This window comes from Canis lupus, chromosome 2, assembly GCF_048164855.1.
Source record: "Canis lupus baileyi chromosome 2, mCanLup2.hap1, whole genome shotgun sequence".
NCBI classification, from domain to species: Eukaryota; Metazoa; Chordata; class Mammalia; order Carnivora; family Canidae; genus Canis; species Canis lupus.
The window spans coordinates 13,535,417-13,553,459 of record NC_132839.1 but is presented as its reverse complement, the minus strand read 5'-3'; the positions used below and the strand labels follow the sequence as shown (position 1 = coordinate 13,553,459).

The following is an 18,043-nucleotide window of genomic DNA, read 5'->3' as shown; positions in this document are numbered from 1 at the left end:
TTCTTTCTGTATTTTCTGTTTGGTTTTATTCTATAATTGGTATTTTTCTAAGTTCATTTTACTAGGTTTACAGCCATTTCTTAGTAATTAGGTGATTGACAAAGAAGAGAGAGACCTACCTAATGAAAAATTATCTTTTATTAAAAAAGCAATATATGTTCACTTAAATGTTTTAAATAGTAACCAAATGTACACATTTAAAACTGTTGCCTGCCACGTTAACAGTTTGGATACTACCTAATAGATTTTATTTATATATAAATGTTTATGTGCATATACTTTGAAAACCATAGATGCATTGTAACTATGACCATCATTTGCTTCTTGTGTTTTTTTCGCTTCGAGGCACTGGGGTCCCTGTGTGGCTCAGTCAGTTAAGTACCTACCTTTGACTCAGGCCATGGTCAGGGTCATGGGATCTCACGGTGTCAGGCTCTTTACTCAGCAGGGAGTCTGCTTCTCCCTTTCCCTCTGTGTGCTCTCTCTCTCTTGCTCACTCTCTCTCAAATAAATAAGTAAATAAATAAAATCTTAAAAAAACAAACAAACCCCAAAGCTTCAAGGCACTGTTCTATGCTTGTATATGTGAATTAGACACATTCTTAATAGCTAACTAATATCCCATTATACAAATAATTATTTACTCTCACCTTTTTAGGTATTTAAATTGTTTCTGTAATTTAAAAATTACAAATAATATATTAATAAACATCTTTGTATTTACACATTTACACACATGTACAAGTATATTGGAACAATGAATTCCTAAGTTAGATTATTTGATGTGTTGGTGGGAGAGTAAAAGGACAGAAAATGAGATTTAATTGCAATTTATTGTGGAAATAAATATTATCCTGAGGCATTGAGTGTAATATGCAATGGGTATTTTTGCCTGTCTTTCCCTTATCTTTTGCTATCTTTTATGGCAAAACTTTAGGGTATTTGCTTTCCTGAGCTCTGCTTTCATAGTAGTAGCTGGCTTTAAATATACTTGAGTTCTTTTTTGTCTATAAAGGCATGAATGTATACACTGACCGATCTGGTTCAAGATTGAAGGCCACATGCTTATGCTCTGTAACATATCTCAGACATTACCTGTTTTATTTATTGTTGTAAGTGTAGATGGTCACTAAATATCTGTTACTTAATTGAAAGATAAGGCAAAAATGGAAAATTTCCATATCTAAATATGTACCTAAATATTTTGTTCATAGTGAAACAAGGATTCTAGAGGCAAGAGAAGTCTATGTTTTTCCTAGGCTAGGATATAGAGCAATAAGAAAATTTAATAAATATCTAAGGACTTAATTAACAATAAAACAATGCTATTTATATGCATTATTGCTTAATGATACTTCCTCTTTACCTGACTTGCTTCCAGCTTGAACTCTCAAACCAGTAAAGATTCACCTTAAAGTCTGTGGTCCCATTGTGTCTTGTGGTCACTTGTTCTCCAAGGCTGCTTATCTTGCCCATGGGAGCAGCACCCATTGAATTACATATGGAAGGGCTGGGTAGAGCTTATGAACTTTGGTTGCTACAGTTATTCAGTTTCTTCCGTCACTGTACAATGCTGATAGCTGTGGTTATCGATCATGATATTTCTGTCAAAAGTTGACAGATGAAAATGTGGTTCAAGCATCATCGCTTTTCTTTCTAAATGATGGCAACAAACAAACAAACAACTTCTTTAACCTCCAGAGGTATGGAGAAGTTAGTATCCCCTTGTATTTGTTTTTCTTTTACCTCTTCCCATTCCTGCACTTAGTGTGAAAATTCTTTTCTATTCCTTTAACTTATGCTAAGGCTGTGAGTAGCATAGTAATGAACTGTAAGCTTTTTAAGCATCTGTTAAGTATACATAGCATTGCAACTCCTTTTCTTAAACAGAGGTAGGCTCTTTGTTACTTACATCTCTTTGTGGCTATGGAGAAATTATATCTGGAGGCCATTTGAGAAATTTGCTTCATGTCCATATCATTTTTAAACATTTCATCAAATTTTGGAATTGCAGTATTCAAATATAATGATATATTTTCTCATCCCCACCTACACCATTGAACAATACAAAGTACACTAATTCTATTGGTTCTTTGGTATAAAAGTTTTACACTTCTAAATGTTGAATTGTTATTTACACTTTGATCACTCATTAGTAGTCTATAGAGAAAATGGAAAGTAGTTTATGTGTAGGTATAAAGCAATGTGGTAGACAAACATAAAATATCACTGGGTGCTTAAATTATGTGTTTATCTGCTCCTATAAACCAGGGGTTAGCTTTAGCCCTCAAGGTTTAGCCCTTGTTTCCCTAAAATCTGCTTAAAAACTTTTCACAAATCTAGAGTCTCCTTACAGTTTAAAAGCAAATTGTATATTTATAGGCTTTAGGGTCTCAGGAAATGATTCAAATTGCTCTTGGAAGTGGTGCAGTGAGAAAGAAAATTCCCATAACGATTCTGGCATTAGATTTCTGACAGATTTTAGTCTACAGAACAGAGCTGCAGATATGATTAAGCAATTTAAAACATTTTCAGACCCACAGCCCATTGGGTAGCTTTCAGAGCCAGTTATCATTGTCAAATATTTTAAAACCAAGGGAGAAATTATGAAGCCATTCAGCATTCTCTAGAGTTTGGCATAGCCATTAGTTTATTCATTAACAAACATTTCTTGAGCATCTATATTTACCTACATAAAATAGGTAAATAATAAAATATGTTGGATGTTGTTAAGTGCTTTGTGAAGAGAAAGTAGAGGAGAGTAAAGGGGAGTGGAAATGCTGAGACGGGGGAAAGGATGATGGACAAAGGGCATTGAAATTTGAAATAATGTGATCAGGACTGGGCTTATTAAGAAGGTGACAAGCAAAGGCTTGAAGGAAGTGAGAGATAGTTGTACAGATTTTAGGGGCAGAGTATTCTAACCACTAAGACAGTTCATTCAAAGGCACTGAAGTGGGAGTTCTGACACACCCAAGAAGCCAATGTGGCTGCAGTAGAGAGAGTGAAAGGAGAAGTTACTAAAACTATGTTCAGAATGGAAGCAGATCAGTGGGCCACTGCAAGGATTTTGGCTTTTCCTGGGAATGAGATTGAGACCATGACAAGGTTTTGAGCAAAGGAATGACATAAATGATGAGTCCCTGGAGCTGCTGTCCTAAGAATAGACAACAGGGGGCTAGAATGCTAGTCTAGTCAGGAATTAAGAACAGGGAAGAGCAAGGAAGAGCTGTTAGTGGCTTGATCCAGGGCAGTTAACAGTGACAGTGTGGGAAGTAGTTGAATTCTGGATATATCTTGGAAGCAACATCTACTGAATTTCCTGATAGATGAAATAGGGGCATGAGATAAAGAGAGAGATGATTCCAAAGTTTACTTGCCTAAGCACCCAAAAGTTTGAAGATTCCATTACATAAAGCAGCGGAGTGGGCAAGAGAAAGATAAATTGCAAAACATGTTTCCAATATGGGACCTACTTTGTAGTATCATAATTTATTAGCATTTTATTTTTTAAATGAGTTATAATGGATGAACTGGATATAGCTTGTGGACTTCAGTTGCTACAGTGGTTCTATTTCTTACTTTATTAACATTTTTCTGCATTGTATGTAATCAATTTCACCATTTTAATAGAAGCCATCCAGGCAGTTTTCTCCATGGCCTATTTGAAGTTACCAATACGACCTCACCGAAAGTGGAGATGGGAAGAGATGGGTGTAGGTGGGTCTTGTGAGACAATATGAGCCAACCTGAGCTCAGTGTGTCTGAGCTATGTAAATTAGAACTAATCTTTACGATATTAACATTTCTAGGACCTCCTAAGACTTAACATAGACTTAGACATTAAGGCACTAAACTATGTCTATATATGTGATTACACCATGAACAATATTTCATTTTGTATGACTGGGATTTTTTTTTTTTTTTTTAAGGTAAATGTAGTCTTGACAGGAAGTTTCCTGTAGGGTAACTCAGGAGAGAGGGCTGTTTTTTTTTTTTTTTTTTTCGTTTGTTTATTTGGAATATCACATTTTACTTTAAGTTGGGTAATTACTGACCCTGAACAACCAGTGATGACTTTTGTTTTTTGCTTCTAAGACATTTTGGTCTAAACCAATGGCCCTTGAAATCTGTATATTCTCATTACTCTTAATCTGTTGAAATACTTATTTAGCAAGTTCATTTTAGAGTCCAATTCATAATGTCATGTGGTTTTATAATTTGAAGTATGATTGCTTGACTTTATGAAAAATACTTACATATTTAACTTAGTAGAAGGTATTTTATTATATGTAGTGGTAGTGATGCTTTTCACCAACTGTGCTGTGTTAAATCCTATTTTGAATATTAAGTATTTAGTCTATGTATTGCTGCAATATACTCTGGTCCTGTAATCCTTTACAGAAAAATTGGGTGAAATGAATGTAGTACAGATCTGACCAGCCCTGGGGGTATTAATTATATTACACAATGAACCCAAGCTCAGATATACATTTCCAAATATCCCTTTTCATGGAAAGTAATTACTCAAGATTGGTAATCATATGAAATGCTGTAGTTTGTTAGATTTCTTATATTGTGAAAACTGATAAAAGAAAATAAGAAAATGGATTTTTGTTTTCCATGTTTCATGAAACCTAACACATTACTATCTTAGCTGAAGCTAATGGGAAATCACTGCAGACTTCCAAGCTGAGGAAGTATATCTGGTTTGGATTTCACAAATGTCGTTTTGGTTACTGTGGTTATATGTTGAATATAGACAGAAGGCAAATATTTATGAAGAAAGGCTAAATGGGAAGCAATTGCAGGTGAGACGATGTGATATCGATCAGAGTATATTCAGAATTCCTTGCTAGGATGCCAGCTTTGCCCCAGGCACTAGTTCCTGTTAAAATGGAACTCAAAGTGATGTAATACCATGATTTTTATAAAAGGTTTCCTTTGAGTTGTCACTCCTTTTGAGCCAGATATACTAGGCAGCATATTTCTTTCATCTTATAAATGTTGAATATAAAGTACTCAAATATGAGGATAACACTTTTATTCTGTATTGTGACAAGTCAGACTGGGTGACTGCAGAATGTAGGCCACCTATAAAATTCAACTTCATAAGAAGACACCTGAAATACAAAGTAGAAGAAAAATTCTCTTCTGTGTTGACAATCGCACTTAATTGCATATTTTTTCTGACAGCTTCACTTTTACATGGAATTTTTGAACATTTAAAACACAAATTGAAAGTTTATCGGTGTCTCAAATCTTTAATAAAAATAGCTTTTCATGTAAATTTTGAATGTGACTTAAAGCATTAACCTAATTTTTAAACGACCAAAATTCAATATTTATATTTGCACAAAATTGTTATTCATGTATATACCTTAGGTATTCGTATCTCTCTTTTTTCTTTCTTTCTTTCTTTCTTTCTTTCTTTCTTTCTTTCTTTCTTTCTTTCTTTCTTTCTCTGTCATCATGTTTATCTATATGCTATCTATCTTAAAAAATTGTCATAAAGTTTGTCCTTAATGATTATTTAATAATTATGAGAAGAAATAAGATTTCAGCAATAGACTTACATTTTAAAGGTTTTTAATTAATTATTTGTGCCTTAACAATTTATTTACTGTTTTTTAAAAAACAGAAAACCTGTGAGTACCATTTAAATGACTTTTTTTCCTTTTGACTTCAATGGGGGAATATCTAGCTCATCTTTACTTAAGACAAAATGGAAATTAAGTAGATTAATCTCTCAGTGGGATTTATCATCATCAATAAATTAAAACACAAAGTAAATGGTCAATTTAGTCTAAGAATTAGCCGGCTAGAAGATTTTAATATTGTCAAGCTATCATTGATCACTCAGAATTTAAAAGATGATTAACCTTATCATTCCATTTTCTAGAGATTTTTAAAAATGCATTTTAAAAGCCAGACATATTTCTAAAATATCATACCTATAATAAGTAAATGATGTAGTGATAGAACGCCAAAAAAAGTTGATGAACAAAAAGGCATATTCTAAGAGTTCAGGAGTAGAAAGAACAGAAGAGGTCTTTTTGGTTTGGTTTTAATGTAGGGAAAAAGGAAAAATACATGTATTAAAATTGTTTTCATAAGTCAAAGGAAATTAAAATTTCATGTATGATTTCATGCATTTGTGGGATTCAAGAAACAAAAAGATCAACATAGGGGAAGGGGAAAAAAGAGAGGCAAGTAAACTATAAGAGACTTTTAACTATAAAGAACAAACTGAGGATTGAGGGAGGGATGTGGGCAGGAGTTGGGCTACGTGGGTGATGGATATTAAAAAGGGCACTTGTGTTGAGCACTGAGTCCTATATGAAAGTAATGAATTATTAAATGCTACTCCTGAAACCAGCATCACACTATATATTAACTAACTAGAATTTAAATAAAAATTGAAGGTCCAGGGCAGCCCGGGTGGCTTAGCAGTTTAGCGCCACTCCAGAGCCTGGCTCTGGAGACCCGGGATCAAGTCCCACATTGGGCTCCCTTCATGGAGCCTGATTCTCCCTCTGCCTGTGTCTCTGCCTCTCTCTCTCTTTCTGTGTGTGTGTCTCTCTCTTTTTTTCTTTTTCTTTTTGGCAAAATAGTAAAATCAAAATCCTCATAATTGATGATGAAGAGTCTGTTAATACAAAATATATATATATATATATATTAATATAAAAACCACCTAAGTAGATACAGAATATGCTTTCTATAAGGTATACAGTACCTTAGATGTGCAGTATCCATAAAATTGAACAGGTGTTAAACAGAACATTATTTTTAAAATATCCATCCTACACATTAGAAAGAATAAGTGTAGTTCATTGTATGCTGAGTAAAGAAATAGAGAAGCAAAGAGGTTTTGTTTATCCCCAGGAAAGAAAGATGGAGAATTCCATAAACTGCTTAAAAGAAGGAAGTAAAAGTTTGAAATGTTGAGAGTGTGTTTTATATCACGCATGAGCACTGCATAGCATAGAAGTTTTCAACCACTTTAATGTTGCCCACAAAGAAGGCCAAGACACTTTCTGTATCTGCATAATTTGATAACATCAGGTATTGTGAACTTTTTTTAAATGCTTTTATTTATAATATTTGTCTTTAGAATATATCTACATAGGCAAGCCTAATCTTAATTCTAAATTCTAAAATCTCTCATGAATCAATCAATCAATCAATCTTTAAAAAAATTGAAGGTCCAAAATATTAGTAAAGTCATACTTCTAGTTCTCTCCATTATGTATAAGAAACAATTGTTTATGGCAATACCTAGAAGTTAGTTTCTACTCTATATGATTTTACAAACTTAATTTACTTTCTGTGATATTCATTTAGCGAAGGTACATAAATATAAACACCAAAGTTTGGCCTGTTATGTGTATAGTCATACACCTATTTGTGTGACTAAAAACCTAAGGTTGTTATACATAGGGTTATTTTTTTAACTATATATAATCAGGAAACTAAACAGGAATTAACACATTTTATAGAGGCCTGACATTTGGTAAACTTTGCATCTGGCTATGCCAATGAGTCAATAACTAGGGGTTAAAGACTATAAATTCTAGGTACCATCTAGGCACCATCTGACAGACTTTTTCATAAGTGGTACAGCTGCATTTTTCCCAGCAATTCACTTTAACAACAAAAGTAATTTTTAAAGAATTAAATAGTAAGGAATGTTTCGCAATTTTAAAAAATATTAAAATTATTTTTCAGGTGACCGTTTCCTTCTGTCCGTTGAAACAGTTAACATTGGCTTCTTTCTCCCTGGTCCAAAGCAGTCTTTTCTTTCATTGGATTCTAAGAATGTGTTTGTCTTGGACAGTGTAGAGGGGATACATCAGTGCAACCACCAGTGCTGAGATGGTTGGGATCACCCAACTGGTCCACCACCTGGAATTAGAATCAATAGCAGTAATGAGAGTTTCCAAAGGCTTGCTTATCTTCGATCTGCTATCCAGATGAGTGACTTATATTTTGGACATTTCTCTAGTGTCTGTAGAAGCCCGACATACTCAGAGTTTTCAGTAGCATCCCCTCCAGTTTGTTCCCTTAAGACTTCTTCCCGCCAGGATGCTCCTCCAAAAGCTTGGTCAAATCGTACATTTTGGATTGGTATGGATCAGCCAAGTGCTTTTGCTATGGTTGTGCTTCTAGATCTCTTCCAGGGTGTAGTACTTGACAGTCTGGTCCAACTACTCATTTTGGAACACAGCAATCCACAGACAGTGCAGACACCAGCCCAGCCTGGTGCAGCGCAGTATGCATCTCAGCTAGCTGGGTCCCGGACATTCCCTGTGCTGTGGCCCCACACCCAAAGCCCTATTTTCTAGAAATTTTGCTGGCATTTTTAAAGAACAATTTAGCGGAATAGCAGAATATTGACAAGTTTCATTTCAGAATAATTTTTTGAAGATCAAATATTAAGATATTAATTTCAATTCATTTTATTTCAATTTACTTTATATTGCTTTCTAACATATTCAAGTTAATGATTATTTTGCTTAATTATTAGTGATAGATATAGCATTTGTTTTTGGCATATACTTTGGATTTTGCATAATCCTTAATACAGAGGCAAGCTATATCTTCCTTCTTTCTCTGACTATAATGTAGAATTACATTCCTGGAGTGTTTGATTGTATTGATATTTTCTAGCTCAGTGTTTCCTAATTGTCATCCTACCATAATACATTTTCACTAGTTCATAATGCAGAGAGAAAAATAAGGATAATGTATATTTTGCATAAAATCTGAATGTGCTTGATTTAAGAAGTATTCTTTATTTTGAGTTTATACTTTCTTAATGCTATAAATTTCCATAGTCCTGTTATTTAGAAATTACAGTAATAATAGGTGGTGGTTGGCATTGATTTAATAAGATATACTTATGTGATGAAATAAAATGTCTGCAACACTTCGTCAGACATGTAAGTATTTAATTGTGGAATTTCACCAGTCCTTCAAGCTTAGAGGATTAAGAACTACTAATTCAATTATTATATAATTCTTCAAAATCCTTGAACAAAGGAAAAAAATCTAAAAAACTCACTTAAAGGAAATCTGTGTTCATATAGTGATAAAAAATCTATTTGAAAATAAATGTTCAATTCTGATTATAGTAATTATGGATCTTCATTTTTATCTGTAAGTATCCTAAGGTAGAGTTGGTCCTTTGTACTGATGTGACTTTTTTTTTAAATTTTAAATATTTTACTTATTTAAGAGAGTGAGCGAGCAAGTGAGCGAGAGAGCATGAGAGGGGGAGGACCAGAGGGAGAAGGAGAAGCAGACTCCCTGCTGAGCAGGCAGCCCCAGCATAATACCCTCGGGGATTAGGGCTCCATCTCCAGACTCTGGGATCATGACCTGAGCTGGAGACAGACGCTTAAACGACTGAGCCACTCAGGTGCCCCCTGATGTAGCTTTTGATCAGATTTCTGGATTTCATTTTATATGGGTCAACTTTGTTTAGAAATTTAAGTGCAATTAATTAAACTAACTGTATTTTTCAGTCCATGGCTTACTTTTTTCATTGGTCCTTACAACACTTCCTCTCTCTTTCCTTTCTCTTTTTTCTCTCATACTGCACTTTCATTTTCTCCTCTTTGAAAACTATTTAAATATCTTTAATCTATATATTTTACTTTGAATATGTTCCTCCAAAAGCATATTGTTTTATATCCATATATTCTTAATTAATGTAAGTATATTATCTTATATTTTTCATTCTATTTCTTTTAAAACTGAGTCTTCTTTTTGTTCATATTGTTACTTGTACATCTAATGTAGCTTCTAGCTGCTGCATATAATTCCTTAGTGATTCTTTGGACAATTAACTGATGAGAAGTGGAAAGATATTTACAAAATCCAATAATAACCAGGGTTTCATATTGAAAATATGCAAATGTCTCTTGCAAATCAACTAGAAAAATACACTCTTAGAAAAAAAGATAAAGTAGATTAACACAAAATTTAGAGAAGAGCAAACTTAGAAAACTAGGAGGCTGTGACAAGATGGTACAGAAAATGAGTAATATAAGAAATGCTAATTAAAGCAACATTGAGCTATGACTTTATTTTTTTTTTTTTAAATTTTTATTTTATTTTATTTATGATAGTCACAGTGAGAGAGAGAGAGATAGATACAGGCAGAGACACAGGCAGAGGGAGAAGCAGGCTCCATGCACCGGGAGCCCGACGTGGGATTCGATCCCGGGTCTCTAGGATCGCGCCCCGGGCCAAAGGCAGGCGCTAAACCGCTGCGCCACCCAGGGATCCCTGAGCTATGACTTTAAATCACCAGACTAGCAAACGTTAGAAAGATGGATACTAGCAACTGGGACATAAAGGCATAAGAACTCTATTGACTCCTGGTGTTATTAGAGAACAATGTAGCATGACTAATTCATAGGAAGTGTAAGTGCAAAACCACCATACTACTTCTGAGAATATATCTAAGGGGAATTGAGGGGACATGCATGGGGATTTTCTTTGTAGAGATGTTCATGGAGTTGAGTTGGAAGGACCCTGGATGTTTCTTATCCGGGTAGAGATAGATAAACCTGAATGCCCATCACTTGGACAGTGGGTAGGTAAAATGTGCAACATGTGGGTATTCAAAAACCAGCCATAATTAAGGAGTTCAGTGATATTTAACATAGTTTGTATTTTTCTGATTTTAAATTTGAAGTCACTTAAAGTGCTCATGGGCCACTTAAAAAAATAAAAGTGCTGTATGTGGGATTTAAACAAAACAAACAAGTACAAAAACCAAGCTCATAGATACAGAGAACAGGTTGGTGGTTGCCAGAGGTGGGACAGTGTGGGGTGGGTGAAAGGCATAAAGGGGATCAAAAAGTATGAAATTCCAGTTATAAAATAAATAAGTCATGAAGGTATAAAGTACAGTATGGTGACTATAGTTAATAATACTGTATTGTATATTTGAAAGTTGCTAAGATAGTAGTTCTTAGAAGTCATCATCACATACACAAAAAATTTTTTTTATACTACGTATGGTGATGGATGTTAACTAGACTTACTGTGGTGATCATTTCACAATATATGCAGATACCAAATCATTATGTCGTACACCTGAAAGTAATAGAATGTTATATGTCAATTATACTTCAATTAAAAAAAAGAAAGAAAATGAAAGTGCACTTTATCAAATTTTTAATGTCGAAGGCTAGAGAGTAAGGACATGATTGGGGACTCCTGTGATCTCCCCCTATCTTTAAATACTTTCTAAATAAAAAAAAATACATGCATGATACTTAGTAAAGTCTAATAGTGTTAAAAGGAGTACAACTAAAAATGCAGTCCTCTGTTGCATCTCTTTTAATCCCTGTTGGCAACACTTTCAACTCTTAGCTATTTTAAAATATTTACCTCTATGCTTTAAAATTATGTACTCATACTGTTCTCAGTTTATTATCTTGAGAAATTTATTTAAACTTGAATATGCTATTTCAGTTTTTCCTGTTTCAGAGATTTGTAGTATATTGCAACCCCATTTTCAACATGTTTGCTCCCCGGCCCTTCTATCCACCATGGTGCCTGGTGTCTCAGAATCTAGCCTCTCTGATTCAACAGATACAGAAAAGGCTGGTTTCTCAGGGTGGTCGGTGCTGGTGTTACACTTACTCACTTAGAGATACGGAGGTAATGGTAGGGGCCTCCATACTTAACTGTTCCTTTTTAGACTTTCCACCAATCTTCCTGTTTTCATTCACCCCTCCCCACCTTATTTAATCCTGTCGCCTCTGAGTGAGGTGAACCATGAACATAATCATGATCTGTGGAGCAAACTCTTCCAATTATTACCTTTGGAAATCTCTGAGATATAACAGCCACCATTTTGTTAAATGCATTACTAGACTGTCTACTTTCTTCTTATATTGTATTTTGGGTTTGAAGATATCTCCTACTTTTATTAAATATCGTACATCTATTTCTATTTTTCTCTACTTGTGAGTTTTGGGAGATTATCTATCAAATGATAGAATAGTTTATGTAGAAATTATATATATAGGATTTTTCAAGCATCAGTCTATATAAGACTATAGAACTTTTCTGGTCAAGGCAATTTTCTAGGACTAGGATTCCTTAGAGAGCACTTTGTATAAATGCTCTCATAGGGCATTATTATTTCACATGTACTTCCTTGGTTTCCTTCACAACATCTCTGAGTATTAAGTGCTGTTACTTTCCTGGTTTAATGGATGAAGAGAGAGACTTAGAGGCTTAATCATCTAAGATCACAAAGCCTGTAAGGGGCAGCACTAGCATTTGAACTTCTAGCTCTATAGCCCAGTCTCAGCCTTCTGTGCTAGCAAGAGCAAGGATTATTGGTAACTTCTACTTGCAAAACCAGGCCTGCTGGGTGGATTCGATGAGCTATAAGATATATATTTTGTAGCTCTCAAAAAAAGTTAGCTTCTTCTACTTTTGTCTTTATTTTGCCGCTTAATGTGGTATTTTATTTTTGTAAAACATGTGTATCTTGTTTATTTTATTTTTGTAAAACATGTGTATCTTGTTTCCTTAAATAGATAACCTTGTTTGGAGAGAAGTTTTTACACACATTTTCTAGTTGTTATAAAACCAAACCTACCGCTTTTTAGCTAAATATAGGATTTAAAGCTCAATAATAACTTTTATAATAAGTAAGTAAATATTTGGAGATCATCTTTTTATATTTAAGATGTTTCTATTAATATGGGTTATTATCCAGGTATTGTTAATATGCTTAAAATATCAGTTTTGGAGAACTTTTTTTACATAGCTTGTATTTATTGGTTAGAGAGAATTAAAGCAGGTTTGAGTATTATTGTGAAAATCCTGAAATACATTAGATTTATTAGAAAGAAGACTTTCTCTGTAATTCTAAAATGTTAATTAAAATAATATTTAAAAAAATAATTTGAAGTAAAGAAATAATAAAATATGCTTGATTGACCTCTTAAGTTTTGGGGATGGAGACATAATTGCCTCACAAAGGCACTCGATTTTGGCTTAGTATTACACCAGATTTCTAGGTCCAGATTACATGCTGAGTTTCTAAATTAATTTCTATGGAGATTAAAAGTACAGGGTGGGGAATATAGTCAATGATATTGTAATGACATTACAGTAATGTATAGAATTATTTAACCAATATATTGTATGCCTGAAGCTAATAAAACATTGTATGTTGATTATACTTCAATACAAAATTCAGTCTTTTAGCACAGCATTCTTGGCCCTTCAAAATATGGCTCAGTGTCTTTTTTTTTTTTTTTTAAGATTTTATTTATTATTCATGAGAGACACAGAGAGAGAGAGGCAGAGACACAGGCAGAGGGAGAGGCAGGCTCCATGCAGGGAGCCCAATGTGGGACTCCATCCCAGGTCTCCAGGATCACACCCTGGGCTGAAGGTGGCGCTAAATCACTGAGCCACCTGGGCTGCCCCTCAGTGTGTCTTTTAAATTATTTTTCTACATTTTTCCCTACTTGCTACTATTATCTTGGCTCATTACTCTCCAAACATATCCTCTGCTTTCTTTCTGGTTCTACTCATGTTGATCCTTCTATTTGCTAAAATCATGTACATCTATTTTTCCAGATTTTTCTCAAATTATATCTTCTCAGTGAGGCCTTTCTTAATCCTTTTACCTATTTTCTTGTATTCCAACAATTCAGGTGGAATCGATATAACAGTTTTTGTATCAATGTTCCAATATTATTCTGTTATGTATTATACCAGTATTATTCTATGAGATGTATTCTACTTCTTCCTTTCACCTCCCAAACTCCTCCTACTCATGCTCCCAGACTCTTGAAGCAAGAGTTGAATATCATGAATCCTATTGGTCTTTGTATAATAATAATAGTAACTTTTATAATAATAACAAGAACAACATAATAGTGATATTGTTGAGTGTTTACTAGAGGTAGATGCTGTAGTTTGTGCTGCAATATTGTATTTCTTTAGCTTATACATCTTACAGTGACATAGGTAATGTATTTACCTTATTTTTTAAAAAAGATTTTCTTTATTTATTCATGATAGGCACACACAGAGAGAGAGGCAGAGACACAGGCAGAGGGAGAAGCAGGCTGCATGCAGGGAACCTGACATGGGACTCAATCCCGGGACTCCAGGATCATGCCCTGGGCCGAGGGCAGGTGCTAAACCGCTGAGCCACCCAGGGATCCCCTACCTTACTTTTTTTTAAAGATTTTATTTATTTATTCATAAGACACACACACACACACACACACACACACACACACACACACAGAGGTAGAGACACAGGCAGAGGGAGAAGCAGGCTCCATGCAGGGAGCCCGATGTGGGACTCGATCCCAGGACTCCAGGATCACGCCCTGGGTGGAAGGCAGGTGCCAAACCACTGAGCCACCCAGGGATCCCCTACTACCCTATTTTATAGTTGGGGAAACTCACACTTTAGAGAAGTTGCTTGCCCAGGACCACACAGCTAGTGAGAGGTGGGGCCAGGACTTGACTCCAAGCGTTAAGATTCCAGAGCACATATTTTGAATCACTACACAGTAATTTCTTTAGTTCTGTTGCCAATAGTAGAAGTTCAATAATCTTTTACGTTGATTTTTTGTTTCCAAAGAAGCATACATTTACATATCAAAATTTGATGCAACATGGTTAGTCTATTTCATATATGTGCTCTCTTTGGAAACATGCATCGTAAAGGATATTCAAAGTATATTACTTTCTATGGAATATCCCTTTTATAAGTATGGATATAAGCACTCTGTAGTATAGAAGATTAGACAATATGGTTTGAAAGACAAGGGACTGAAATCATTTGACTATCATACCACTTGAAGAAATGACTTTTCACATCTAAGTTAAAAACTTTTCCCATTATAAAGCATTATTCTTAGAAATTATCAATGATGCATATTCTTATTTATTACTGGCTGTTTCTTGACTTATCTTTTACTGAATAATACAAGCTTTTTTCCTTACCTATTTACTCCAGACCAGGGAGGGCAAATATATTTTATCTCATGGATCACCTGTGTTTGTTCTTTTAATAGTAGCTATCTGGAACACTAAGTTAAGAAAGAATCCGAGTCTTTGCCCAGGTCCTCAGGAAAGAGTATATTGTCATCAATTAGAAATATCTGATACAAACATAGGACTGGTACAAATAGTACCATGCCTGCCACACACTGGCCGTTCCTGCTGTAGGCTTTTAGTGCTTTATAGACATATGTTGGTGTGTAAATGAATTTTGGTATTAAGTAAAACATAACAGAATAAGGAAATACTTGGGATACAAATAGTTATTTGTTTTGAGCAAGGTATTTTGGAATAGATCACTTTTAGTGTTAATTAATAATGTATGTAATATATATATTTTTAGCATTATCTCTGCTAATGTCTCTGTCATCATGATATTATGACCTATACATTCCTATTATATATATCTTGGCACTATTTTCTTATCTTTTTATTAGGCACTGTTCCTGGAGAACTTTCAACTACTCTGGGTGATGCCAAAGATACATTTCACTAAAACAGTAATTATGCTTCTGGACCTTTGCCTGGTAAAATGGAAAAGATATAAAATATGTGGTAAGTTTATTAAATTATTATCCAGCTTTTTTTTTCCCTCAGATTTTTTTCTTTTATGTTTACAGAATAGTCAGTAAAGGTATTGGATTAGAATAATGACAGTGAATGTTTTTAAATAATCTTCCTTGCTGTTTCCTGGCTCCCTTCAAGTCATAATTCTGAAGCTTGATTGGTTGTTCCTACTTTACATCTAATAGTAGTTACACTTAAAGTCATTTCATACGTACAGACTTTGCTTTTTGTTAAGGACATTGTCCATGTTTTGAATCTTTTGGTTTTGGTTTTATTTAAATTATATAAGAATTTCAACCTGAATATAAAGATAAATGATTACCTCTAATAGAGGGAGTATTATGTATGTTGTTTATGCCTATTAAAGGTTAAATATTATTTTCAAACGATAGAGCTAATTTGGATTTTGTTGGAAATATATCTAAATTTTTCTTCAAGTCTCTTATTACATGTTTCTCTGTCTGGAAATTTTCATCCACATTAACAAACATCTTTACTTATTTTAATCCTATTGGCCGAGATTTCTATATGAAGTTCTAATAAGTGGCAAACACCTTTAGAAATATTTGGCATCTAAATGTCAACACGACTTTAACACACTGAGATGAAACAGTATTCCTCGTGATATGGGTTTGGTTTTTGCCTAAGGTAATAAAAATTTCAATAAGCATTCTCTCACTGATAACTTTAATCTTCATCCTACATTTGACTTTACATAAGTATAAAATTATATATATGAAATTAACTTTGTAATAAAAATGCTATTCTCACTGTAATCAGTCTTCTTAGCTACAGGCACTTGGACTCACTCTAGCCAGTTTAAACAGAAAAGGATTTATGCAGGGTTGTCAGGGACCTCATGGGATCACTGAGGGAGCTGAAGGAACAAACTTGAAAGAACTAAACTGCTAAGGGAACCTACTGGAATATTCTACAGGTCAAATGCCCCAGGTTTTTTTAATAGATAAATTATAAGGGCGGAAAGGGGTAAAGGAGGAACAATAGATTAAAAAAGACTTAAAAGGCACAGCAAATTTTTAAAAAGGGGGCCAAGATTAAACTATGATGTATAGGGATACATACTATTTAAAGTTAAATTGAGACATACTAAAAATTTTAAGAATTTATTTGATCAAAACTCCATTCCAATTGGGCACTGCTTAACTGGAAGCAATTAGAGCAATCCATCAATAGGTGATGGAGTGAGAGTTTTATAGAGAAAAGGTGGAAGCAAAGTAAGGAAATTATTCAATAGCTGGTTGGTTGTGATTGGTTGTACTTAGGTTTCAATTTCATGAGTGTCATGAGGCACTTACAGACTTAGGCATTTTGGTTTGCCTACTTTCATAGGCCTTGGCATTCGAGTCGTTTTGATCTGATGGTCTCCTTGTTTAATTAATTTAACAATATGTATGTGATAAAATATATTTTTAATAAGCATAAACAATGTACATAATACATAATAGAATATATTTTAAAAATAAAACAGAAGGAAGTAATTTTATAAATGTCAGGATAGTGGTTTTATTTGGGGGGAAAATAACTTGTGAGGAGGGGTTATATGGAGGAGCTTCTGGGTGGTTTGCAAAATTCTACTTTATGATCTGGGTGGTAGTTATAAGTGATTTTATCTTAAAATGTTATTCATTTTTTTCATATCTGTATATAATTTTAAAATAAAAAAGTCAAAAATATAATTAAAAATAAAAAAACATGTTGGTAGTATCAACTTCTTAGGAAGCAAGATCTGAGGCTAGGTGAATAGCATATCATTGCTTCTAAGCCCTCTCTACTGACAGAGCAAGGATACTTATGTGTGTGCACTGACCTGTGTATGTACACATAAAATATTTCTTTGTGTAACCATCTATTCCTATAGTAAGCTAAACACCAGATCCTGCTGTTGTCTCAGGCTCTAATCCATTGCCACATGGATATTCTAGACTCTTCCCCTTGCTTATCTCTAATTTACCATTCTAAATGGAGCCAGGTTTCCCTGACTCATTCATTTCCAAAGTTACTTCAGTTGGCCTCTTTCTTCTTTCCCCTTATAGTGAGGTTTTTTTCGCACATTTGTAATATAGTGAGGTTCTTCGGTCACAATCAGCATTCTATTCTGGAACCGCCTGACTTCCTAAATGATTTTTCAAAAAAAATTGTGTATATTAAGGTTCACTTTTTATGCTGAATAGTTTAAATAGGTTTAACAAATACTTAGTATCTTGTATTCGCCATTACCATGTCATACTGAGTAGTTTCACTTAATTAATGCTCCTCACCCACTTGAACCTCTGGCAACCACTGATATGGTTATCATCTCTGTAATTTTGTTTTTCCCATGTTGTCACATAAATAAAATTGTAATATGTGTAGCTTTTTCAGACTGGCTTCTTTCAAATAGCAACAC

The 18,043-nt window shown here is 34.1% G+C and overlaps 1 long non-coding RNA gene and 1 pseudogene across 1 annotated transcript; both read right to left on the bottom strand.

Moving 5' to 3' along the window:
* Window positions 1–1,389: 1,389 nt before the first annotated feature.
* LOC140612453 (uncharacterized) lies at window positions 1,390–17,735 on the bottom strand. Its single transcript, XR_012013660.1, has 3 exons — window positions 17,609–17,735; window positions 11,061–11,112; window positions 1,390–1,656 (listed from the first exon to the last, which is right to left on the bottom strand). It is a non-coding gene; the product is annotated as an uncharacterized lncRNA (long non-coding RNA).
* LOC140610777 (cytochrome b5 pseudogene) lies at window positions 7,736–9,551 on the bottom strand (annotated as a pseudogene).
* Window positions 17,736–18,043: the final 308 nt, after the last annotated feature.